General features: G+C 46.9%; 1 protein-coding gene across 2 annotated transcripts in view; it reads left to right on the forward strand.

Moving 5' to 3' along the window:
• LOC126266718 (titin homolog) overlaps positions 1-26,758 on the forward strand; it is a 1,013,152-nt gene that overhangs the window by 555,952 nt on the left and 430,442 nt on the right. The gene's annotated exons all lie outside the window — the stretch shown is intronic.

Raw genomic sequence — 26,758 nt, forward strand, 5'->3', positions numbered from 1 at the left:
ATGTGTGTGATGTCCTTAGGTTAGTTAGGTTTAAGTAGTTATAAGTTATAGGGGCCTGATGACCTCAGATGTTAAGTCCCATAGTGCTCAGAGCCATTTGAAGCAAAGATTAAAAACTTTTCCTACTGCATAAACTGTCGTCAGCTTCCAAATCACTGTCTCTGTTACTGTGTCTGTTGCAACTTGAGATTTTGGTGCCAAAGACGAAGTTATACGCCATCATCATACTTGAGGCATCAACTACTAAATATGAAGTTCAAGCCATTCGTCTTGGAGGAGATGAATTCTTGTTGTTTCTTTGCTATACTCCATGCAAATCATTATACTATGATAACGAGCAACTTCTCAACACATTGAGCGCTCATTCACTGTAAGAAGCATGATAGAATAACGTTTACAGTATTGTTATTATTATTAAAAAAGTATTTGAGCTTGACATATTTGGTGTATGGTCACTCGGTAGCTCAAAATGGCTCTGAGCACTATAGGAGTTAACATCTGAGGTCATCAGTCACCTAGAACTTAGAACTACTTAAACCTAAGGACAACATACACTTCCGAGGCACGATTCGAACCTGCGACCGTAGCAGTCGCACGGTTCCGGCCTGGAGCGCCTAGATGCACTATGCCCCTGCGGCCGGCTTCACTTGGTAGCAAAGTGACCAGCAGGCACAGGTAAGTACCGGCTCTAGCGACATGTCAGTACAGATCGACGCAGCTAGACAGGCAACTCTAGTCTAATGCTTATTTGATTTGCTCTGGAAACGCGGATTTTTTTAAAAGTCAACGATCAATTCGAACTGTGCATTTTGCAGGCAGTTTCTTTTTTTATCAGAAGCTTTCATCTTACTCGTGTCTTTATACTATGCTGCCCCACTGATTCGTTCATGGTATTGCACCTCCTCCTCCCTCTCTAGATTGTCGCACAGATGACAAAATGGTAGATGTCGAAATAGACGACAGAGGGATAGAGGAACAACTAAAATAGCCCATAAGAGGAGAGACAGCAGGACGTGATAGGATACCAGTTCGATTTTATACACAGTACGCGAAGCAACTTGCCCCCCTTCTTGCAGTGGTGTACCGTAGGTCTCTAGAAGAGCGTACCGTTCCAAAGGACTGGAAAAGGGCACAGGTCATCCCCGTTTCCAAGAATGGACGTCGAACAGATGTGCAGAACTATAGACCTATATCTCTAACGTCGATCAGTTGTAGAATTTTGGAACACGTATTATGTTCGAGTATAATGACTTTTCTGGAGGCTAGAAATCTCCTCTGTAGGAATCAGCATGGGTTTTGAAAAAGACTATCGTGTGAAACCCAGCTCGCGCTATTCGTTCACGAGGCTCAGAGGGCCATAGACACGGGTTCCCAGGCAGATGCCGTGTTTCTTAATTTCCGTAAGGCGTTCGATAGAGTTCCCCACAGTCGTTTAATGAACAAAGTAAGAGCATATGAACTATCAGACCAATTGTGTGATTGGATTGAAGAGTTCCTAGATAACAGAACGCAGCGTGTCTTTCTGAATGGAGAGAAGTCTTCCGAAAGAAGAGTGATTTCGGGTGTGCCGTAGGGGAGTGTCATAGGACCGTTGCTATTCAGAATATACATAAATGACCTGGTGGATGACATCGGAAGTTCACTGAGGCTTTTTGCGGATGATGCTGTGGTATATCGAGAGGTTGTAACATTGGAAAATTGTACTGAAATGCAGGAGGATCTGCAACGAATTGACGCATGGTGCAGGAAATGGCAATTGAATCTCAAGGTAGACAAATGTAATGTGCTGCGAATACATAGAAAGAAAGATTCCTTATCATTTAGCTACAAAATAGCAGGTCAGCAACTGGAAGCAGTTAATCCAATAAATTTTCTGGGAGTAAGCATTAGGAGTGATTTAAAATGGAATGATCATATAAAGTTGATAGTCGGTAAAGCAGACGCCAGAAGAATTGGAAGAATCCTAAGGAAATGCAATCCGAAAACAAAGAAAGTAGGTTACAGTACACTTGTTCGCCCACTGCTTGGATACTGCTCCCGGTGTGGGATCCGTATCAGATAGGGTTGATAGAAGAGATAGAAAAGATCCAGAGGAGAGCAGTGCGCTTCGTTACAGGATGATTTAGTAATCGCGAAAGCGTTACGGAGATGATAGATAAACCCCAGTGGAAAACTTTGCAGGAGAGACGCTCAGTAGCTCGGTACGGGCTTTTGTTGAAGTTTCGAGAACACACCTTCACCGAGGTTCAAAAAATGGTTCAAATGGCGCTGAGCACTATGGGAATATCTATGGTCATCAGTCCCCTAGAGCTTAGAACTACTTAAACCTGACTAACGTAAGGACATCACACAACACCCAGTCATCACGAGGCAGAGAAAATCCCTGACGCCGCCGGGAATCGAACCCGGGAACGCGGGCGCGAGAAGCGAGAAGGCTACCGCGCGACTACGAGCTGCGGACTTCACAGAGGCGTCAAGCAGTATATTGCTCCCTCCTACGTATATCTCGCGAAGAGACCATGAGGATAAAATCAGAGAGATTAGAGCCCACACAGAGGCATACCGACAATCTTTCTTTCCACTAACAGTACGAGACTGGAATAGAAGGGAGAACCGATAGAGGTACTGAAAGCACCCTCCGCTTGCGGAGTATGGATGCAGATGTTGAACACAGTGAAAGCAGACGTGTAACTTGACAACGGGAGCAGCCGCAGGCGTGCGCATCCCATGGCGACCTCTGTTTATCAGCAGCAGGCTGTGGGCCGCACCGGCCGAGCTGCGGCACATTTCTGGAGCCGCCATTAATATTAATCGGAGCTTTCGGCACTCGCGGCCGCGGCTGGCGTCACGTCCGACCCCTCCCCCCCCCCCCCCCCACCCCCCACCCCCACCACGCCGCCACCCTGCGACGGCGCCCGGCTGGCCGGCGGGGTCCTCCATCACCTCCAGTGGCTGTCAGCCCATGTAGGACAGCGACTCCCAGCGGGCACTAGAAAATTTGTTTACGACGCTGCTAGCAGTGAAAAATTACAAATAACGCGTGGAGGTACTTGGTTTCTGCGAAAGGTCACGTCAGCGGCCATTCGTGGTGTCCTCAAAATAGTTTCCACTTTCCGTTTTCCATCCGGCAAATACAGATATTAGCAATCGCTTATCTATTAAATCTTCGGTCGCTTTAGATTCCCAAGATCTTCGCCGGCCGGTGTGGCCGAGCGGTTCTAGGTGCTTCAGTCTGGAACCTCGCGACCGCTACGGTCGGAGGTTCGAATCCTGCCTCGGGCATGGATGTGTGTGATGTCCTTAGGCTAGTTGGGTTTAAGTAGTTCTAAGTTCTAGGATACTTGAGTGCTTAGAGCCATTTCAACCCAAGATCTTTTTCGTAGAGGCTTCTTTTTCCAACTAACTGTGCAGTTGTGTGGTGCGTTAGACGACAAAAGTTTTTCAGTTTTTCACATCTTGAGCACTCGCCTGGATACACACTAAACCACAAACGGACTGTTCGATATTGAATCCACTGTACAACCCATTTCGTTTCAGCCAAACACCGTGTAGGCTGGTAGTGGGGCAGTGCGGGTCCCAACTGGAAACATCAACGACGCGTTTACCAGTTCCGGCATGTACCTACAGCCTAGGGAAACCTGAAAACCGAGATCGGAACCAGGCGTTGCAGTGCGAAATACATTAAATTTGCGTTCGCGAGGACTTCACTCCGCCAGCAGCAACGGAGGGTGAAGCTTTGGCAATGTCAGCCACTCGTGCTAACGAAACGCCAGAAAAATCATCAAACATACGTCAGCGCAAGAACCCGAAACAGAAGCCAGCAAACGATTTGTCATTGTGAGTTCTGTCCAGTAAAACAGAACTAAAGATGTTGAATAGTCTCCTACTCGCACGGATTCTTGCTATTTCCATTCAACAGTGTTCTGATGTGGGGAGAAAGGTAGAAATTCTCGCGCCCTACATGGAACAATTTTCAGACAGGCGTATAAGTTGGATGACCCATGGCATGGCAGAGAACTTTGTACCTCATCAAATAATACGATGTTCTTCACTTCAAAACATTTTATATGTCTGTACGCCATCCGACTATTGTTCTGAGTCATCATTCCTCCTCGTTATTATGAATCTCACCTACAGTTCACAGAGTTCCAAAAGTGAGTGCATGTATTACACTGCGCACTCGACGAACCTCCGCAGCTATCCACTACTGACTCCGAAAGATTCAACGACACCGCAGTGTTGCTTAACAACCACTGTCGCTATGAGCAGAATTTTTGGAACATATCAACAAATATCAACAAATTTGTTCAAATGGCTCTGAGCACTATGGGACTCAACTGCTGAGGTCATCAGTCCCCTAGAACTTAGAACTACTTAAACATAACTAACCTAAGGACATCACACACAGCCGTGCTGGAGGCAGGAATCGAACCTGCGACCGTAGCGCTCGCGCGGTGCCAGACTGTAGCGCCTAGAACCGCTCGGCCACTCCGGCTGGCACAAATATCAACACATCCAATAGCATTTACCAAAGTTTAGCCATCTTACAGTTGTTTTAGAAATTACAGTTACATAGTAGCCTGAAGGAATAGAAGGAGTGAAAGAAATAACAAGCGATGAAGTACAGTAATTGTCCGTCGTTCTTACAAAGTATAAGATAAATAATAATAATACATCCAGTAAATTGGACAGAACGCTCGTCGTTAGTGATTTTTGTTCAGTTTCCTGGCATGACTGAATCCCTTTGAGGTCATGATGCTCCCTACAGAGGAAGCTGAAACGAATATAACGGCAGAGATCTTGGTTTTTCGTAATTATGACGTAAGCAGAAGAGAAAACCTATACTCACACTTGCTTTAGTGAGAGAGACTTTGAAATCATGTCCATATTTGTGGAGGAAGAAGAGCCTTTTCTTTGCTGTTTTGAGGACGTGGAGTGTTGGACTAGCCTACATAGTATCTCCCTGTAGTCGGCAGGCTATGTGTGTGTGCATACGCGCGTGTGTGTAGGTGGGCCGAGTCGGGAGAGAGGTCAGCAGGCAGCTGTTGGACAGATGTGGCGCCAGGAAAGCGGCGGGCAAAGGCCACGGCGGCGTCGCGGACCAGGCTGCCCATTTCACTTCCAAACGTCGCCCTCTCTCCCCCCTCGTCGGCTACCGCAGCGAAGCCTTAATTCTAGCGAGGCGTCAGTATTACTTCCGGAGTATGTCTGGCCAAAGTCACGTATGCCATCATCATCATCATTTAAGACTGATTACGCCTTTCAGCGTTCAGTCTGGAGCATAGCCCCCTTATAAAATTCCTCCACGATCACCTATTCAGTGCTAACATTGGTGCCACTTCTGATGTTAAACCTATTACTTCAAAATCATTCTTAACCGAATCCAGATACCTTCTCCTTGGTCTACCCCGACTCCTCCAACCCTCTACTGCTGAACCCATGAGTCTCTTGGGTAACCTTGCTTCTCCCATGTGTGTAACATGACCCCCACCATCTAAGCCTGTTCGTCCTGACTGCTACATCTATAGAGTTCATTCCCAGTTTTTCTTTGATTTCCTCATTGTGGACACCCTCGTGCCATTGTTCCCATCTACTAATACCAGCAATCATCCTAGCTACTTTCATATCCGTAACCTCAACCTTGTTGATAATGTAACTTGAATCCACCCAGCTTTCGCTTCCACACAACAAAATTGGTCGAAAGATTCAACGATGCACAGATAACTTAGTCTTGGTACAGATTTCCTTCTTGCAGAAGAGAGTAGATCGTAGCTGAGCGCTCAATGCATTAGCTTTGCTACACCTCGCTTCCAGTTCTTTCACTATGTTGCCACCCTGTGAGAATGTGCATCCTAAGTACTTGAAACCGTCCACCTGTTCTAACTTTGTTCCTCCTATTTGGCACTTAATCCGTTTATATCTCTTTCCCACTGACATTGCTTTTGTTTTGGAGATGCTAATCTTCCGTATGTGGAACACGAAAATCCGTTTCTATTACTCAGAAGAAAAAAATTGGTAGCTCATCAATTTCAGTAACACTTCAGACAATATTAGCTGACATGTTTCGGAGCATTTAGTTATTGAAAAACGAAGTACGAGAAGTAAAAAACAGGAAGATCTCGACTTGAGTATGTGCCGATTTTTCACAGGTGAAGCACAAAGGTGTTCTCTGCGCTATAAGGGCGTGCTGAAAAGTAATGCCTCCGAATTAGTTTGGTGAGAACTCGTAAAGCTTCTTAAGTAAAATAAGGGAAATCAGAGCTCGCAAGTAAATATATAGGTTTTGGTTTTCTCCTTAGTGCTGTTCAGAAGTGGAATAATAGAGAATTAGTGCGAAGGTGGTTCGATGAATCCTCTGCTAGGCACTTAAATAATCGGGTGGGAAATTTTAGCTGTTTTCTTCTATTATCCATAGAATTTGGTGCAATAAATACGAAAAAGATCGGTTAATATTTGATAGTACTTGTTCAGGTTCGTAGAGAATACGTGTAACGTCGGCAACGGGCTGGCCACAGTGGACAGACCGGTTCCCGTCAGATCAGCGAAGTTAAGCGCTGTCGGGCGTGGCCGGCAATTGGATGGGTGACCATCCGGCCCGCCATGCGCTGTTGCCGTTTTTCGGGGTGCACTCAGCCTCGTGATGCCAATTGAGGTGCTACTCGACCGAATAGTAGCGACTCCGGTCAGAGAAAACCATTGTAACGACCGGTAGAGCGGTGTGCTGACCACACGCCCCTCCCATCCGCATCGTCCCTGAGGATGATATGGCGGTCGGATGGTACCGATAGGCCACTTGTGGCCTGAAGACGGAGTGCTGCTGCTATGTGTAACGTATTGAACGGAGCGTCAAGTAAGTGCACTGTAGACAGCGAGCTAGAGAACCACGATCTGCCTTCCTCCCGGCTCTATGGCAAGCTACGCTTTGAATGTAAAATGACGACTCGTAATAATTTGCTACATTACGACCGGTTCTACAGTTGAATCCAAGTTTCGTGAGAACGTCGCCTTATTCCGAGATCTGTTGGCGTTGGAATCGCCTGCGAGAGACGCTGTTGCAGGCACTGGCTGCAGTGTGGGCCGGCGCAGCTGGAAATCGGGATGGGCGGGTCACGCTTCTAAAGGACAGCGGCGCCAGATGCGGCCTCGCCGTAAGCCAGACCAAGGACGCGCCGTCCACGACGGCACGGAGAGATGACGCGCCGGGGCCTGCCCTGCTCTCTCTCCCTCTCTCCCAACCGGTCGCGAGGCCTCACAAACCGGGATAAGGAGGTTGACCCTATGTACGAGCTACTGACGCAACTTCCCATTGTCGTTCCAGCGCACTACTTGTACTGCTTCAAAACGTCTAGAACACCTGTGTAAGTATTTGCTTTAGGTTAAACAGTAACACGAAATGATAGAATAATTCTGATGAAAATCGGTATTCATGCGACAAGATGCGCTACCTAACTACACTGGTGTACAAAATTAAAATAACAAACTGCTATTTCCCCGCCCCTTGTCTAAATTCACGATATAAACTGTCAATGGCTGTCGTTACGATCGTGTCCTGCACGGACGATCCAATCCCAGACAACAGACAACAACGCCAACTATGACGTCAGGATACCTGTCAAACGGGATAGTGTTTGCCGGATAGTCCCACATCCACAGTCGCTGTGTACACTATCACAGACGGTTCAGTGTGGTACGGAGAAGACTCCCCCTAGCAGGCTCTCCGCGGTGGAGGGCCATGGGCAGAGTGAAGCAGGACAGTCGCAAACTGATGTGGTCCAAAGGCTTGATGTGAATCGTTGTGTTGTTTTTCGGATGCGGCGATATATTATAGAGATCTAAACTGTATCCCGAATACCAGGGCAAGGCCGAACATCTGTCACATCAGACTGCACAATTATTTGGCTGTAAGGGCCAGTACTACACGGCAAGTGGCGTCTGACCTCGCACCATCCATTGGACGTGTTGCATCATTGCTAACGGTGTACAGAAAGCTTCGGCACAGTGGCCTTTATTGTCGGAGACCTGCTGTCTGTTTACCTCTGGCGTGTCTTCATAGAAGGAAACGTGAAGAGTGGAGCCGTCAACTACCTGGACGGTCGAACAGTGGGTCAATGAGTTACAATTTGGTCTGGAGAATGATTACCGGCGTATTCGCATCTTGAGCGAACGTGGAACGATTTCGGGACCCAACGAAGAGGCCAGTATAACAGGCACAGAGCACTAGACATCAGCAGTACTGCACAGTTGACCGCTGCCTAAGAATATCGTTTGCCCAACAGCAACAAGTATTCATCGTTGAACAGTAACTAGCCGTACGTTTATGGATAGGGTCCGCCTTTAGCACAACACAACCCGCCTTTAGCACAACACAATTTTGTTTTTTAACGCAAACATGTTTCATTGCAGTTGTAGCATCTTTTTTAGGCTTTTATTTTTCATCTGATAAAGATAAACATTGTTGTATACTGTTTGTATAAATGTAACAATTAGTTTGTAAAACGTAATTACATAGATTTGGAAAACAAGTAAATTATGAAATTAATACCTGTTTACCACATGGTGTGGTTTTTCTGATGTGTTGTGTTTCTACAGTAACTGTTTTGCTGCATAGTTTGTCATCTGCAACCACTTATACCTTAAATTAGATAAATGGTTTAGGCCAAAAATTACGATTTGAAAAATTGTTATTTCTATGCCTGAAATTATTTAATTCTGTGCGCGCGCGCGTTTGTGTGTGTGTGTGTGTGTGTGTGTGTGTGTGTGTGTGTGTGTGTGTGTGTATTTACGTAATGTTTCACTTACATTTACTTTCTCTTCACACGCACAGAGAGAGAGAGAGAGAATTAAATAATTTGAGGTACAGAAGAAACAATTTTTCAAATCACAATTTTTGGCCTAAACCATTTATCTACTTTAAGGTATAAGTGGTTGCAGATGACAAACTGCGGAGCGAACAGTCACTGTAGAAACACAACACATCAGAAAAACCACACCATGTAGTTGAAAGGTATGAAATTCATAATTTACGTGATTTTCAAATAGATTATCTGTAATTACGATTTAAAAACTAACATCTGCATTTATACAAACAGTATACAACAATGTTCATCTTTAACAGATGAAAAATAAAAGTCCACTGAAGATGCTGCAACTGCAGTGAAACATGTGTGGGTTAAAAAACAAAATTGTGTTGTGCAAAAGGCGGACTCTATCCATAAACGTACGGCAAGTTACTGTTCAAAGATGAAAACTTGTTGCTGTTGGGCAAACGATATTCTTAGGCAGCGATCAACTGTGCAGTACTGCTGATGTCTTGTGCCCTTTATAGTGGCCTACTCGTTTGTTGCAAGTGCGAATGCACAAATACGACCGACCTCCTGTTGGAACCTCTAAGTAGCGAACGGGAGTGCAGTGGACACGGACTGCTGACAGGGAAGCACCTCTGAGGGAGCGTGGATAGGCCTTGAGGCGTACCGAGGTGGTCCACTCAATTGCGACAACGCTGTGTCCCGAACGGCCTGGTGGTCACAACACCTGCCTACTAAGCGGGAGATCACAGGTTCGAATCCCAGTCCTGTCGCCGCAGATTCCGCTTAATGTCCCGCTGCAGCTGACAGCAGTGACCTCCCGGTGACTTGGTGGACCGAGTACAGCGCTATTCGTGTTTAGAGATACACTAGTGGCCATTAAAATTGCTACGCCACGAAGATGATGTGCTACAGACGTGAAATGGAACCGACAGGAACAAGATGCTGTGATACGGAAATGATTAGCTTTTCAGAGCATTCAGACAAGGTTGACGCTGGTGGCGACACCTACAACGTGCTGACATGAGGAAAGTTTCCAACCGATTTCTCATACACAAACGGCAGTTGACCGGAGTTGCCTGGTGAAACGCTATTGTGATGCCTCGTGAAAGGAGGAGAAATGCGTACAATCATGTTTCCGACATTGATAAAGGTCGGATTGTAGCCTATAGCGATTGCGGTTTGTCGTATCGCGACACTGCTGCTCGCGTTGGTCGAGATCCAATGACTGTTAGCAGAATATGAAATCGGTGGGTTCAGGAGAGTAATACGGAATGCCGTGCTGGATTCCAACGGCCTCGTATGACTAGTAGTCGAGATGACAGGCATCTTAACCGCATGGCGGCAACGGATCGCGCAGCCACGTCTCGATCCCTGTGTTAACAGATGGGGATGTTTGGAAGACAACAACCATCTGCACGAACAGTTCGTCGACGTTTGCAGCAGCATGCTCTGTCAGCTCGGAGACCGTGGCTGTGGTTACCCTTGACGTTGCATCACAGACAGGAGCTTCTGCGATGGCGTAGTCAACGACGAATCTTGGTGCAGAAATGAGAAAACTCCATTTTTTTGGATGAATCGAGGTTCTGTTTACAGCATCATGATTGTCGCATCCGTGTTTGGCGACATCGCGGTTAACGCACATTGAAAGCGTGTATTCGTCATCGCCATACAGGCGTATCACCCGGCGCAATGGTATGGGGTGCCATTGGTTACACGTCTCGGTCACCTCTTGTTCGCACTGACGGCACTTTGAACAGTGGACGTTACATTTCAGATGTGTTACGACCCGTGGCTCTACCCTTCATTCGGTCCCTGCGAAACCCTACATTTCAGCAGGATAATGCACGAGCGCATGTTGCAGGCCCTGGCCAGCACATTCTCCAGATCTCTCACCAATTGAAAACGTTTGGTCAATGGTGGCCGAGCAACTGGCTCGTCACAATACGCCAGTCACTACTCTTGATGAACTGTGGTAACGTGTTGAAGTTGCATGGGCAGCTGTATCTGTACACGCCATCCAAGCTCTGTTTGACTCAATGCCCAGGCGTATCAAGGCCGTTATTACGGCCAGAGGTGGTTGTTCTGGGTACTGATTTCTCAGGATCGATGCACCCAATTTGCGTGAGAATGCTATCACATGTCAGTTCTAGTACAATATATTTGTACAATGAATACCCGTTTATCATCTGTATTTCTTGTTGGTGTAGCAATTTTAATGGCCAGTAGTGTACACTTATTTACACGTGCGCGACCTCCTGATCACAGTGAAGTGTTGGCTAGGCCAGTTAATTACCCGGCGCGGCGGCCGGGGCGTCGCAGCTCGGGCGCCGTCCAGACGCGACCGGTTCCTCTGGCCTGCCTCCGCTCCAAAACGACGCCCAGGAGGCGGCAGGCGGCCGCGTGCCATTTACCGCCCGCAGCCGCAGCCGCAGCCGCAGCCGGGCGCCGCCTGATAAAACTCGCCGATAGCACGGCCCGCCGAGCAGCGCGCTCGCGCCTGCTGTCCCTCCGGCGCGGAGAGACACGGGGACACCTCGACACGCCGGCCGCGGTGGCGCGCCACTGAAATGTAACTGTCACCGCTCGTTGCGGTGTCTGCTGCCGGGAACGCAAATGAGAGCCTCGCAACTGTCCTGTTATTGGCACCGGGGCTCGTCAACGGAAACCCAAACAACTCTATTAACTGGTAGCTCGCGATCAACCTTGTGCCGGGTAGTTAGCTTCCGTTTCCAGAATGAGATTTTTCACCCTGCAGCTGAGTGTGCGCTGATATGAAACTTCCTGACATATTAAAACTGAGTGCCGGACCGAGACTCGAACTCGGGATCTTTGCCTTTCGCGGGCAAGTGCTTTACCAATCTGCCAGGAAGTTTCGCATCAGCGCACACTCGGCTGCAGAGCGAAATTCTCATTCTCGAAACATCCCCCATGTCTTCGCAATATCCTTCCTTTCAGCAGTGCTAGTTCTGTAAAGTTCGCAGGAGAGCTTCTGTAAAGTTTGGAAGGTAGGAGACGAGATACTGGCACAAGTAAAGCTGTGAGGACGGAGCGTGAGGCGTGCTTGGGTAGCTCAGTTGGTAGAGCACTTGCCCGCTAGAGGCAAAGCTCCCGAGTTCGAATCTCGGTCCGGCACACAGTTTTAATCTGCCAGGAAGTTTCACCTTCCCGTTTGATCAAAAATTGTCTAGCTTTCTGCATTTGCTTCTTGCCGGTATGTGTTCTAATCGCTCCGCACAATATACCCATTTGTTGACTCCCACGCTGTGTGATGCAACGATAGCGTGACAATTATTGAACTACATGAAATAAAATCTTAATAGCTTCCGAACGGCTTTCTTTAGCACGTTCAACTGCACGGAAGTCCGCGGTGCACAATGGGAATAGGTATGCCCGTGTATGGTTTGATTTAGCCCAATACCCGTGTTAGATCTCCAGAACCACCAGGGTGACAGTTACTGAACTATATGAAATGAAATTGAAATCGCCATAACGTCTGTACGATTTCCTTTAGGACGTTCAAACTGGACGGTTGGCCGCGGGGCATGATAGCAATTACTATGGTTTCGTTTAGCGACGAAGCCCACTTTCATTTGGATGGGATCGTCAAGAGGCAAAATCGGCACCTTTAGGGGACTGGAAATCCGCATTTCCCGATTGAGAAATCTGTCCACCCACAACGGGTGACTGTGTGGTGTGCAATGTCCAGACCGGCCCCTGTGGCCGAGCGGTTCTAGGCGCTTCAGTCCGGAACCGCGCGACTGCTACGGTCGCAGGTCCGAATCCAGCCTCGGGCATGGATGTGTGTGATGTCCTTAACTTAGTTACGTTTAAGTAGTTCTAAGTTCTACGGGACTGCTTACCTCAGATGTTAAATCCCATAGTGCTCAGAGCCCTTTCAACCATTTTGCAATGTCCAGTCAGGCAATAATTGGTGCGATATTCATTGATCGCACGGTGACTACCAAAAGGTACGTCAAGGTTTTGGAAGATGATTTCATCCCTATTATCCAAAGTGATCCTGATTTCGACAAGATGAGGTTCATACAAAACAGAGATGGAACCCATCGAAGCACGAGAGTGTTGGATGTCCTTGAGGACCGCAGTCTGCCTCTGGGGTAACCAGAGGCCACTGGCATGGGCCTAGACTGGCCGCCATATTCTGCGGGTCTGAACACACGCAACTCGTTTTTCTGGACCTATATTAAAGACAAGGTGTACAGCAATAACCCCAAAACCACTGCTGAGCTGAAAACAGCCATTCAGGAGGTCATCGACAGCATCGATGTTCCGACACTTCAGCGGGTCGTGCGGAATTTCGCTATTCGTCAGTGCCACATCATTGCCAATGATGGCAGGCTTATCGAACATGTGATAACCTAAATCGGAGTATCTGTAGTGGCGTTTACATGTTGAATAAAGTGTGTGCACACCGTAGTTTGTCACTAATTTAACTTTTTTGTTCATATACACTCCTGGAAATGGAAAAAAGAACACATTGACACCGGTGTGTCAGACCCACCATACTTGCTCCGGACACTGCGAGAGGGCTGTACAAGCAATGATCACACGCACGGCACAGCGGACACACCAGGAACCGCGGTGTTGGCCGTCGAATGGCGCTAGCTGCGCAGCATTTGTGCACCGCCGCCGTCAGTGTCAGCCAGTTTGCCGTGGCATACGGAGCTCCATCGCAGTCTTTAACACTGGTAGCATGCTGCGGCAGCGTGGACGTGAACCGTATGTGCAGTTGACGGACTTTGAGCGAGGGCGTATAGTGGGCATGCGGGAGGCCGGGTGGAGGTACCGCCGAGTTGCTCAACACGTGGAGCGTGAAGTCTCCACAGTACATCGATGTTGTCGCCAGTGGTCGGCGGAAGGTGCACGTGCCCGTCGACCAGGGACCGGACCGCAGCGACGCACGGATGCACGCCAAGACCGTAAGATCCTACGCAGTGCCGTAGGGGCCGCACCGCCACTTCCCAGCAAATTACGGACACTGTTGCTCCTGGGGTATCGGCGAGGACCATTCGCAACCGTCTCCATGAAGCTGGGCTACGGTCCCGCACACCGTTAGGCCGTCTTCCGCCAACGCCCCAACATCGTGCAGCCCGCCTCCAGTGGTGTCGCGACAGGCGTGAATGGAGGGACGAATGGAGACGTGTCGTCTTCAGCGATGAGAGTCGCTTCTGCCTTGGTGCCAATGATGGTCGTATGCGTGTTTGGCGCCGTGCAGGTGAGCGCCACAATCAGGACTGCATACGACCGAGGCACACAGGGCCAACACCCGGCATCATGGTGTGGGGAGCGATCTCCTACACTGGCCGTACACCTCTGGTGATCGTCGAGGCGACACTGAATAGTGCACGGTACATGCAAAACCGGCATCGAACCCATCGTTCTACCATTCCTAGACCGGCAAGGGAACTTGCTGTTCCAACAGGACAATGCACGTCCGCATGTATCCCGTGCCACCCAACGTGCTCTAGAAGGTGTAAGTCAACTACCCTGGCCAGCAAGATCTCCGGATCTGTCCCCCATTGAGCATGTTTGGGACTGGATGAAGCGTCGTCTCACGCGGTCTGCACGTCCAGCACGAACGCTGGCCCAACTGAGGCGCCAGGTGGAAATGGCATGACAAGCCGTTCCACAGGACTACATCCAGCATCTCTACGATCGTCTCCATGGGAGAATAGCAGCCTGCATTGCTGCGAAAGGTGGATATACACTGTACTAGTGCCGACATTGTGCATGCTCTGTTGCCTGTGTCTATGTGCCTGTGGTTCTGTCAGTGTGATCATGTGATGTATCTGACCCCAGGAATGTGTCAATAAAGTTTCCCCTTCCTGGGACAATGAATTCACGGTGTTCTTATTTCAATTTCCAGGAGTGTAGTTCAATAATTATCGCCTTCTACGTTGCATAATAAGCTCACCAGACAAAAATTACTCAGCCAACACGGACTCACAGATTATGGCGCAGCGATCGCGTCACGTGTTCAACTGCGCACGCACAGCCTCTACGTGAGCATAAGGAACTAGCGATCAGCGAGGTATTTATGTTTCGATTGTACATTCCACGCAACTATGCGTACAGCCTGGGACGGAATAGAGTGGCAGAAAGGGCAATGGTGTGTGGTCGTGGCGATGGCCGCAGGGTGTGTGAAGTTGCCGGATTTGCTGGTGTTTCGCGGCGGACTGTTCGAAAAATTTACAAGCAGTGTCCGTCCTCGCGTGGCCGCGAAACTCGACGTCAGAATTGTGGTCGGAAAACACACTGACTTAGAGGAAGTGGACACGCATGTCAAGGGTACTGAATCAAAATCTCTTCCAAACCCGCCAGGATTTACAACCAGAAGGAGGTCCTTACTCATTGGTCTAAAGACGACCACAGTAGTGGTCGAAACCGGTCACCGAAATAAATAAATTGTAATCAAGACTGTTTTTGATAGTAAATATTTGTAACACATTGATCACTGTTCACTGCCACAATATATCCGCCAGGAATTATTGCAGACATTAAATGAAGTTCCATTCAAACATGTCAGCCGGAGTGACGTGTACGTATTGTTCGGGTAGAACGGCTCGCACACGTATTGTTGAATGTAGGTTTTGCGAGATGGAGCGAGAAACTGCGACAGTGTAAACTGGTTGGTGACACACGCGTTATTGCTCTGCGATATTTAACTTAAGTTGTACAGCAACTCGTTGGAAGTGCTCGCGGACAGGTACAACCGAGCAGTAGTCTTTCAAGGTGTGCCTTACTCAATACATTGTCAACAAGAGTACGCCCGACCTGGGTGCCGCACTGTCAATGACTGTGGTAAACACTTGTCGCTACGCGAAGGCTAAAGCCGACTTTACTTCCAGACTAAGTCTCTCAGCCTGATCTCCATTACCAACTGTAGCTACGAACTGCAACCCTAAAACTCAGTGCCAGAACTTTCGAACGCCAACGCCGAACATGAACCGTCCACTACTGCCTGTACCCACCGCTTCTCACAACGCGGAATTCCATCTGGCAGCGGCGCGTGGAGGTTGCTGATCAGACCGCCCTGGTGGCTGCCGGCGAACTTCAAAGCGCTGCCAGTGTCTCAGAACGCCGTCTCTGGTTGCGTCTATTGGTGAGGACACAACAGAGGGAAGGAACACTGAGACGGTGACTGCATACAATGAACATTTGGGGTCGGTTACCTCGCAAGAGGCATCTCTGCCCAGGGACTGGTTGTTTGTGATGTCCTCATCATCATCATTCGTGACAGTGGATAGATTGGATTGTGTAAAAAAAAATTGGACTGTGTAAAAATGGGGACTTTGTATGGGCGCTGATGAACAAGGAGTTGAGCGCTCCACAAACCAAACATCATCATCATCGTCGTCGTCGTCGTCATCATCATCATCATCATCATCATTGCAAGAGGACGTTGCTCACACAGGCACATAAAGAGAATAGCAAAGTTCATCGGGCTGGGACGGCCGGTGTGGCAGAGCGGTTCTAGGCGTTACAGTCTGGAACCGCGCGACCGCTACCTCGGGCATGGATGTGGGTGATGTCCTTAGGTTAGTCAGGTTTAAGTAGTTCTAAGTTCTTGGGGACTGATGACCTCAGATGTTAAGTCCCATAGTGCTCAGAGCAATTTGTACTCTGTCTCTAATGACCTCGATGTCGACGGGTCGTTAAACACTACTCTCCCTTCTTCCAGGCGCCATACAGCGTGAACCAATACCCAGGAGGCACGAGGAGACTCCAATTACTGCGTACACACCATCCCATTCATCGGAGTTTGGCATGTGGAGTATCGGCTTTAAGTGAAACGTGTTAACAGCGGTGTATGCACGGATCGAAACCTACGTCCGCCGTATTGCTTCCCGAGAAAAAAAAGGAAACAGATACGGGGAGCCAGTTATTGAACTACATAAAAAAAACGTTAATTAGTTACAAAATATGGCGCGCACACACTTTATTCAACATGTAAATGTCACTACAGATATTCGGATTTAGGTCATGACATGTTCGATAAGCCTGCCATCAATGCTGAAGATGTGACGCAGACGAATAGCGAAATCCTGCATGACCCGCTGAAGTGTCGGAACACCGTTGCTGTCGATGACCTCCTGAATGGCTGTTTTCAGCTCAGCAGTGGTTTTGGGGTTATTGCTGTACACCTAATATTTAGTGTAGCCCCACAAAAAGGTCGCGCATCTGTTCAGTTCCGAAGAATATGGCGGCCAGTCGGCGGCCATGCCAGCACCACTGGGTACCCCAGAGCTAGAATGTGGTCCCCAAAGTGCTCCTCCAGGACATGAAAGACTCTCCTACTTCGATGGTGTCGAGCTCGGTCTTGCATGAACCGCGTGTTGTGGAAATCAGGGTCACTTTGGATAATTTGGATGAAATCATATTCCAAAACCTTCGCGTACCGTTCGGTTGTTACCGTGCCATGAAGGAATACCACACCGATTATTCCGTGGCTGGACACTGCACACCACACACTGATCCCTTGAGGATGAAGAGACTTCTCGATCGCACGATTCGGAATGTCGGTCCCCAAATGCGCCAATTTTGCGTATTGAGGAACCCATCCGTATGAATGTAGGCTTCTCGCAAATCCAAACCATACTAATTCCCATCACGCCCCGCGGCTAAAACGTCCTAACGCAAACCGTTCAGAAGTCAGGACGACTTTATTTGTCACCCTGTACGTGAAACGCAGTTTACTTGAACACATTCTCCTCTTCCCAAGTCCTTAACACAGCATCTTTACATGCGGGGTTCCTTTGATACGAACAAACTATTCTTGTTGAAATCTCAGGTTATCCAGCTGAATCGTCGCTTGTCTTTCCGCAACGCTCCGACGAGTCTCCTACTGGTGGTGTTTCGGCGAAGATGACGAACACGAACTCACCGAAACGTTGCGACACCATCACTCGAGCGATTAACTGAGAACAACTCAAAGATATTCGACACGGAAGCCTGCTTTCCCACACATTATTGTTCATCGCAGTTTATGAGATAGAACACGAGTGTACTGAATATACTCATCTACATACATATTCCGCAAGGAACGGTACAGTGTGTGGGGGAGGGTAGTGTGTAGCACTATTAGTGATTTCTTTCCCTGCTCCAGTAGCCAGCGAGGGAAAACGACTGTCTATATGCCTCCGTATGAGCCCAGTTTCTTATCCTCGTGGTCTGACCAGTTACGCTTCTAGATTGGGAATTTCAGTCAGAGGTAAAGCGTCAAATCCAATCACAGAATCAGCTATACTCAATTGTCTCGACAGTCCATATAAACTGAGTGATCAAGTGAATTCTCACGAGAATGCGGTTCGCCTGGGAAATGTTCTTACGCAGTGTGACTTACAAGTTCAGGAGAATCATAAGAACGGCAGTTGTGGGGAGGGCTAGATGGATCCGAACACCGCCCCTCGCGATTGCGGACCCTTGGTTTCAGCCATTGTGAATCATTATTTGGTGCTATCCGTGAAAATGGGCGCCGCAGTAACCTCGTTCCTCCAACTTTCAAAAAGTAACTGCTGAGTGACAGAGCCCCTGCCCTGCGCCCTTTACACCTGTGCTCAGCACGCGAAAGCCGCGGAGACGCCCACGGTGGCATCGTGCCTCACGACGACAGTAAATCTCGCAGTTCCAGAAAGCTCTGAGGTGAGCCGGAGGAAAGGACACACTGCCGCTCCCTGCACAGCTTCGTGCATGTCTAAAGCCGTCTAGTCAAAGAAATTAGACGGGGAAACGGGACAGTCTGCCCACGAAGAAAAGTGGCAGACATTTACCAGAACTTAATTTCTGTTAGAGACAACCACGGTGCTCCTCCTATAGTTTCGATCATTTTCGGCCACAAAGTGCATACCTTCCGTAACCAAAAATCTTCACCATAAAATGGTGATCGGAATGCACACAACCAGTGTTGTGTTATCGCGCTGTTTCGCAGACCTACTGAGTCAACAAACTATCATCTTATCTTTGCCAACAAGATGTAGAGTAAGAAAAGGCGCAATAGTCGCCCCCGCACTTGGCGAAAATCGTAATGTTAAACCACTCCGGGGTGGCCGAGTGGTTGTAGGCGCTTCAGTCTGGAACCGCCCGACCGCTACGGTCGCAGATTCGAATCCTGCCTCGGGCATGGATGTGTGTGATGTCCATAGGTTAGTTAGGTTTAAGTAGTTCTAAGTCTAGGGGACTGATGACCTTAGAAGTTGAGTCCCATAGTGCTCAGAGCGATTTGAACCATTTTCTTAAACCACTGTCCTTGTGGCATCCGTCAAGCATTTTTATTTAAACGCTACTATTTGCGGTGGAACTTGAAGCAAAGAAATTAGACATTTTCGCCACCTACTGCCGTCGTCATATTTCGTTTCTTAACTGTTCTCGAAGAAGTTGACGGCGACAGCTGACTGGTTCGGATGTGTCACTACGATGTGTCTCTGACATTTCTTGCACCATTAATCAGTCACGCCGAGGAAACCAAAGAGATGAGCAAATAGATTGTTTAAAATTTATAGAAGTCTACCTCCATCACTATTGCGTTGTAGCTCTACATTTACATCTTCTTAGCGCAGCTAGCTATCTCTTCACCGATGCGAGTAGGTGATTTTGTTCTCAACGTTGCTTACAAGCGTGCCAAGGCAGTAGGTGGCGTGAAGCGGTCGATCCCTCATACCCACGTGGCCTGGTTTTTGCACATGGGTACTTAACTACTGCCGTCCAGTTCTCTCTCTTTCTCTCTCTCTGTAATCTCTTTGTCTCGGTCTTTCGCATATTTGACGAGATTTCTTGTCTCGTGACCGATCATCGCGGTGATCATAAAGTTATTAGAGCATATCGAACGAGTAGCTGTTCACAAAGGGGTTTCGAAATCACAAGCTAGCGAAACAACATTCGTGACCTACGAGAAAGTGACCGGTGTTGTAGTCCTAGAATCGAAGGTGACCTTATACGCTAGCTTTCCTTTTGCAGTTACAAGCCGCCAATTTGTGTCTCATTCTGAGCTAGAGAGCAGCTGCATCTGGTGCAGCGCCGTTCCGGCAAAAGGTCAGTGGGTGGGGAGGGGAGGAGGGGGGGGGGGGGGAGGAATGACAGTAGTGTCAGCTTTTGCTTTTGTTTTTTTTCTCATGAAGGGAGGGGCAGTGCTTGTTGAGGTGGGGACAAAAGGAGGCAGGGGTTGCAATGAACCACAATTTCAGTTCACTTAGGAAAAGAATAGAACAAAGAGTCAATAGCATCGAAATAAATGACAAAACTCTACCATCTGGTGAGCAAGATGTATGAGACAGACGAAATGCCCTCAGAGTTCAAGAAGATAATAGTAATTCCAATCCCAAAGAAAGCAGATGCTGACAGATGTGAAAGTTACCAAACTGTCAGTTTAATAAGCCACGGCTGCAAAATACTAGCACGAATTCTTGACAGACGAATGGAAAAACTGGTAGAAGCCGGCCTCAGGGATCAGTTTGGATTCCGTAGAAATGTTGGAACACGTGAGGCATTACTGACGCAATACTTAGAGAATAGATTAAGGAAGGCAAGCCTACGATTCTAGCATTTGTAGACTCAGAGAAAGCTTTTGACAGTGTTGATTGGAATACTCTCTTTCATATTTCTAAGGTGGCAGGGGTAAAATACAGGGAGCGAAAGGCTATTTACAATCTGTACAGAAAGCAGATGGCAGTTATAAGAGTCGAGGGGCATGAAAGGGAAGCAGTTGTTGGGAAGGGAGTGAGACAGGGTTGTAGCCTATCCCCGATGTTATTCAATCTGTATATCGAGCAGCGTGGAGGGTAAAAATCGTAAAAGGACACCAACAGATGAATGATTCAGAGGGATGTAGGTTAAAGTAGGTACAGGGACATGAAGAAGCTTGCACAGGATAGAGTAGCATGGAGAACTGCATCAAACCATTCTCTGGACTGAAGACCACAACAATATATACAGGAAGTTACAAAAAGGTACGGCCAAACCTTCAGGAGATATTCCTCACACACAAATAATGAAAAGATGTTATGTGGACATGTGTCCGGAAACGCTTAATTTCCATGTTAGAGCTCATTTTAGTTTCGTCAGTATCTTCTTCCACCTACGCTCAATGGAGCACGTTATCAAGATTTCATACGGGATACTCTACCTGTGCTGCTAGAACATGAGGCTTTACAAGTACGACACAACATGTGGTTCATGCACGATGGAGCTCCTGCACATTTCAGTTGAAGTGTTCGTACGCTTCTCAACAACAGATCCGGTTACCGACGGATTGGTAGAGGCGGACCAATTCCGTGGCCTCCACGCTCTCTTGACCTCAACCCTCTCGACTTTCATTTATGGGGGCGTTTGAAAGCTCTTGTCTACGCAACCCCGGTACCAAATGTAGAGACTCTTCGTGCTCGTATTGTGGACGGCTGTGATACAATACGCCATTCTCCCGGGCTGCATCAGCGCATCAGGGATTCCGTGCGACGGAGGGTGGATGCATGTATCCTCGCTAACGGAGGACATTTTGAACATTTCCTGTAACAAATTGTTGGAAGTCACGCTGATGCGGTCTGTTGTTGTGTGTTTCCATTCCATGATTAATGTGGTTTGAAGAGAAGTAATAAAATGAGCTCTAACATGGAAAGTAAGCGTTTCCGGACACATGTGCACATAACATATTTTCTTTCTTTGTGTGTGAGGAATGTTTCCTGAAAGTTTGGTCGTACCTTTTTGTAACACCCTGTAGAGAAAGTACCATGAAACTGAATCGTCATTTCAGGATCACGGCTCGAACACGACCTGTTGGTTTTGAAACCACCATGGTGCGAAGTGCTTTCGTTTGATTAGTGAAAGACGCTGTCTGCAGGCGGTTCCCATGGACTTTACCCTGCTATTCTCTCAACGTAACTGACAAAGACCGACGAAGACACCACCGTACCCCGCAACTGAAGGAGACACGTTGGCCAACTTCTTTTTACCCATGGTTGGAATATTCGTTTGAGTGTGACATTTTATGTACCTTTGCAGCTTTATCAAGAATCCTTACCAGATGGCAACTGTGTGAAACAATATTATTTTAAGAAAGTTGGTAAATGAAAGAAGAAGTGAAAGGGCCTAACTGAAAATAAAATAGAAATTTTTAAGGTAAGGAGGACCAGATGACTAGTTGCATAGTAAACGGAGACAATATCTTTCGACTCAGCAAGCTGGAGAATAAACAAACAGGAAGGACAGACGGTTACCGTTTAACGTCGTTCGGACAACAACTTCCCTAGACACGACTCCAAGACCTATTCAAATAAACACGAAAAATCTAAATAAGGATTATGAAATTGGGATTTCAGTGCTCGCAACTAGAAGCAGTCAATCAGTTTTGGTGTCTGGACAGCAAAATAACTAGCGATGAGCGACGTAGAGAGAATATAAAATGCAAAACCAGCTACAACAAGAAAAAAAAAGAGAAAACTGTTAGCTTCTAATGTAAATGTGTTAGGAAGTCTTTTCTAAAGGAATTTGTCTTCAGTGGAGCCTTGTAACGGAGGTGAAACGTGAACGATAGGCAACTGAGACAAGACAAAGAAGTTTTTGAAATGCGATGCTACGGAACAATGGTGAGCATTGTATGGGTGGGTCGAATAGCAAATGAGAAGGTTCTGAATCGAACTTGGGAAAAGAAATTTATGGCGCAACTTATTAGAAGAAGGGATCGGTTGATAGGACACGTCCTGAGATAGCTTGGGCTCTCCTGTTAAGTACTGGAAGGAAGTGTCGGTGGTAAAAATTGTAGCGGGAGTTCCAGACATGAGTGCAGTGAGCAGACTCGGAAGTATGAAGGCAGGAATAGTTATTCGGACATGAAGAGGCTCACACGGGATAGAGTAGCATGGAGAGCTGCATCAAACCAGTCTGCGGACTGAAGACCGCGACAACAAGAAATTAATGCATGAAACTTTGTGCCACCTCGCTTTATATGGGGTGCGATGGAGGGACTGACGAGCGAAAACCGTGCTTTAAGAATAGTGCCGCCCGAGATTAGCCGAGCGGTCAAAAGCGCTGCAGTCATGGAGTGAGCGGCTAGTCCCGGCGGAGGTTCGAGTCCTCCCTCTGGCATGGTTGTATGTGTTTGTCCTTAGGATAATTTAGGTTAAGTAGTGTGTAAGCTTAGGGACTGATGACCTTAGAAGAAAAGTCCCATAAGATTTCACGCACATTTGAACATTTTAAAAATAGAGTTGGGGTATAAAGAAAATAAAGAAAGCCAGATCTAGGATATAATGGATTCGAGGGTCGACTCAGAAGATTATTGATTGCTACAATGAAATCAGAGAATGTGTTAATGCAGAAATGTGCATAAATATTTGTATCAGTTACGTTTCCAGCTGCGTAATTTGGCTGGTTCAAATGGCTCTGAGGACTATGGGACTTAACATCTGAGGTCATCAGTCCCCTAGAACTTAGAACTACTTAACCTAACTAACCTAAGGACATCACACACATCCATGCCCGAGGCAGGATTCGAACCTGCGACCGTAGCGGTCGCGCGGTTCCAGACTGAAGTGCCTAGAACCGCTCGGACACAACGGCCGGCTCGCTGCGTAATTTATAAGACTCCTTTAACAATTTAGTCCCCAAATACCGATTAGCAAAAAGTTGCCACAAGAGGCTAGAAAAATGCACTACCTGAAATGTCTTAACATCAGAGTATCTATCTGTCAGAAATCGACATGGTGATATCACGTTACGTGCAAACGTTTCTATGCAAAAATTAATATATCAATTTTCTGTCTTTGGTCTTCAGTTTCAACTCCAGACTGATCGACAAGAGACTGTAGGAAACGTTTGCATCCGTTAATTTAATTTACATAGTACCTGAATCTCAAAGAGTTTTCTGACAGCTCACTTCATTTCATTTCCAAGTATGGCACATCATCGTGATCTCGGACGGAACACAAGATGATCCAGACGATGTGACGGCGTATTCCAGGTCCTCTTACTTCCACAGCTCGCAATAGATATGCGATGTGTTTTGAAATCATAGATAGTAGTATATGCTATTTTAAAAAAATCCTGCCGACTATGAGCTATTGGATGCAGAAGACTATATATTTTAGTAGCTTTGTGAGGTTATAAATAAAAGTGTGTCATGCGAACTTTTTACGTATTTGCGAAGAGAAATGAAGAAAGCTAACGGAGTCATCACGAAATCCTGCTGTTAATTTAATGGACTCGGTATTTGAGAAGGACTGTGCAGTAATTCTGCTGCATCCATCTACATCTGGCTTACGGTGCGCTGTCAGAAGATAAAACTGTCTTCAAGCCGCAGGTTGGTCTGAGAACCACAGGCCTGATCCTGTTCGAGCTGGCATGCCTTCGGCTACCTTCAGCCTTCCATGGACCTACTGTTTAACGTCCGCTTCGAAACCACTGTACAGCTAGGCATTTATCACATTATCAAATACAGATGTGAAAGAAGTAATAAGTGACAGACAGAGATCCTAGGTGTTGCGGCATGAAGTCAAGCGCCGGCTGGCCAGTCGGGAACGATAGAGAAGAGATGGCTGTGAAAAGACCAGTCAGCCCGCCTGGTCGCGGCCCAGTTGAATAGCAGCTTCAGCACTACTGACTTGTAAAGCAGCGACTTAGGACTGTACTGAAGAAACTCGATTATTTCGTATGTTGAAACCTCCCCTTAGAAAAATTTGTGAATTACTCTGCTGATAAACCTCTTACATTATTTGATTTTCAAACAACTGAGCAGAACTGAACGCACTCACACATTTCGCTCTATTCTGATCAACACTAAACTGACACACAACATTTTTAGCGCAACGCAATGTGACTTTGAAAAACCCCTACAAAAGAATGGCCCTGACTAACAATAACCTATACCTTTCATGAATCACATACCTCACAAAAATCTTCGATACTCCAACTACTGCAATACAGCGAACGCCACTACTGCCAGCTAAATAAAACATTCGAACTACTGAACGCACTAACTACTGACCTACTGACAGGCATAGTCAGCAAATGAAAGATTTCGATTATATATATATATATATATATATATATATATATATATATTCTTTCGAATAACACATTTGGAGGGTACGATGAGTCAACTTTGGCTACTCTTCATTGTATTAGATTTCTTCAGTTTCCAAATTTCCTTCATCCTTTTAGAGTGTTGTTCCCTTTCTTCTTGTGTCCACTTTTGTCTAGTTATTTTCTTTCTCTCCTGAAATTCTGCCTTTTGAACTGCCTTTCTAAAATGTGTTCTGCTTTCTATTGTGTCTATTGTAACTCCAGCATTTTCAATGTCCTTTTCAGTCTCTATGAACCATGTTGGCTTGGATTTGTAGCTATTGAGTAATGTGAATATCCGCTTGGTTAGTCTGTTGTTATCCATTCTGAATATATGTCCAAAAAACTGTAGTCTCCTCTTCCTCATTACATCAGTTAGTTTCTCCGTTTTCAGATATAGCTCTCTGTTTGGTCTTAACCTGTATTCAGCATAATCGTTTCTTTTAGCTCCCAGTATATATATATATATATATATATATATATATATATATATATATATATATATCAGTTCATGATATCCAATATTACAAATTTACTCTTTCTGATAGACACACGTCCAGATCGTCCGCTCTCAAAATTCTGCCATTTCTCTCCCCACATCCACCACTGCTGGCGGTTCACCTCCAACTGCTCAACGCTACGCGCTGTTCACAACCAGCTGCCCAACACTACAATGGCAGACAACAGTGCAAACCAGCCATAGACTGCACACAGCACAGCCAGTGATTTTCAAACAGAGCGCTACGTGGCGTTACCAACAAAAAAAACCTGAGCAGCATACTTAGAACGTCGCCCTTTGTTAGCGACACATCTGTGTAGTCGCAGAGTCAGGTATTGTCTCTTTTCATTTTGTAATGAAACTCACTGATACGATTTGTCTGAATGTTGTCTAGCGATCCTAGTAAGCAGGTTTCCTAGCAACCCGTATTTGACGACGAGCAGGGAGAGATGCAGTAGGACTGGACAGGAAGTGAACTCTAAAACTTTGGATATGTTTGAGAATAAATGAGGGAGATTGACAAGTGATGAATTAATACAGCACATATTAGTACCAAGTGTGCTCTATCCACTGTACAAGGGGATTGCGGGAGATTAATGAATTTTTAGAAACTACACTGAAGAGCCAAAGAAAACTGGTACACCTGCCTAATATCGTCGAGGGCCGGTTCGAGCACGTAGAAGTGACGGAACGGGTCGTGGCATGGACTGGAATAATGTTTGAAGTAGTGCTGGAGGGAACCGACAAGGTGAGGCTGTCCATAGATCTGTAAGAGTACAACGGGTTGGAGGTCTATTCTGAACAGCACGTTGCAAAACATCCCAGATATGGTCAATAATGTTCATATCTGAGGAGTCTGGTGATCAGCGAAAGTGTTTAAACTCATAAGAGTGTTCCTGTAGCCACTCTGTAGCAATTGTGCACGTGTGGGATTTTGCATTGTCCTGCTGGAATTGCCCACGTCCGTCGGAATGTACGATGGACTTGAATGGATGCAGGTGATCAGACAGGATGCTTACGTACGTGTCACTTGTCAGAGTCGTACCTAGACGTATCAGGGGTCCCATATCACTCCAAGTGTACATGCCCCACACCATTACAGTGCGTCCACCAGCTTGAACAGTCCCCTACTGACACGCAGGTTCGAATCCTGCCTCGGGCATGAATGTGTTTGATGTCCTTAGGTTAGTTAAGCTTAAGTAGTTCTAAGTTTTATAGGATTGATGACCTCAGATGTTAAGTCCCATAGCGCTCAGAGCCATTTAAACCATTTGAACACGCAGGGTCCATGGATTCATGACTGAGCGAGGTGGCGCAGTGGTTAACACTCTGGACTCGCATTCGGGAGGACGACGCTTCAATCCTGCGTCCGGCCATCCTGATTTAG

Source organism: Schistocerca gregaria, chromosome 4 (genome assembly GCF_023897955.1).
Source record: "Schistocerca gregaria isolate iqSchGreg1 chromosome 4, iqSchGreg1.2, whole genome shotgun sequence".
In the NCBI taxonomy this organism is placed as follows: Eukaryota; Metazoa; Arthropoda; class Insecta; order Orthoptera; family Acrididae; genus Schistocerca; species Schistocerca gregaria.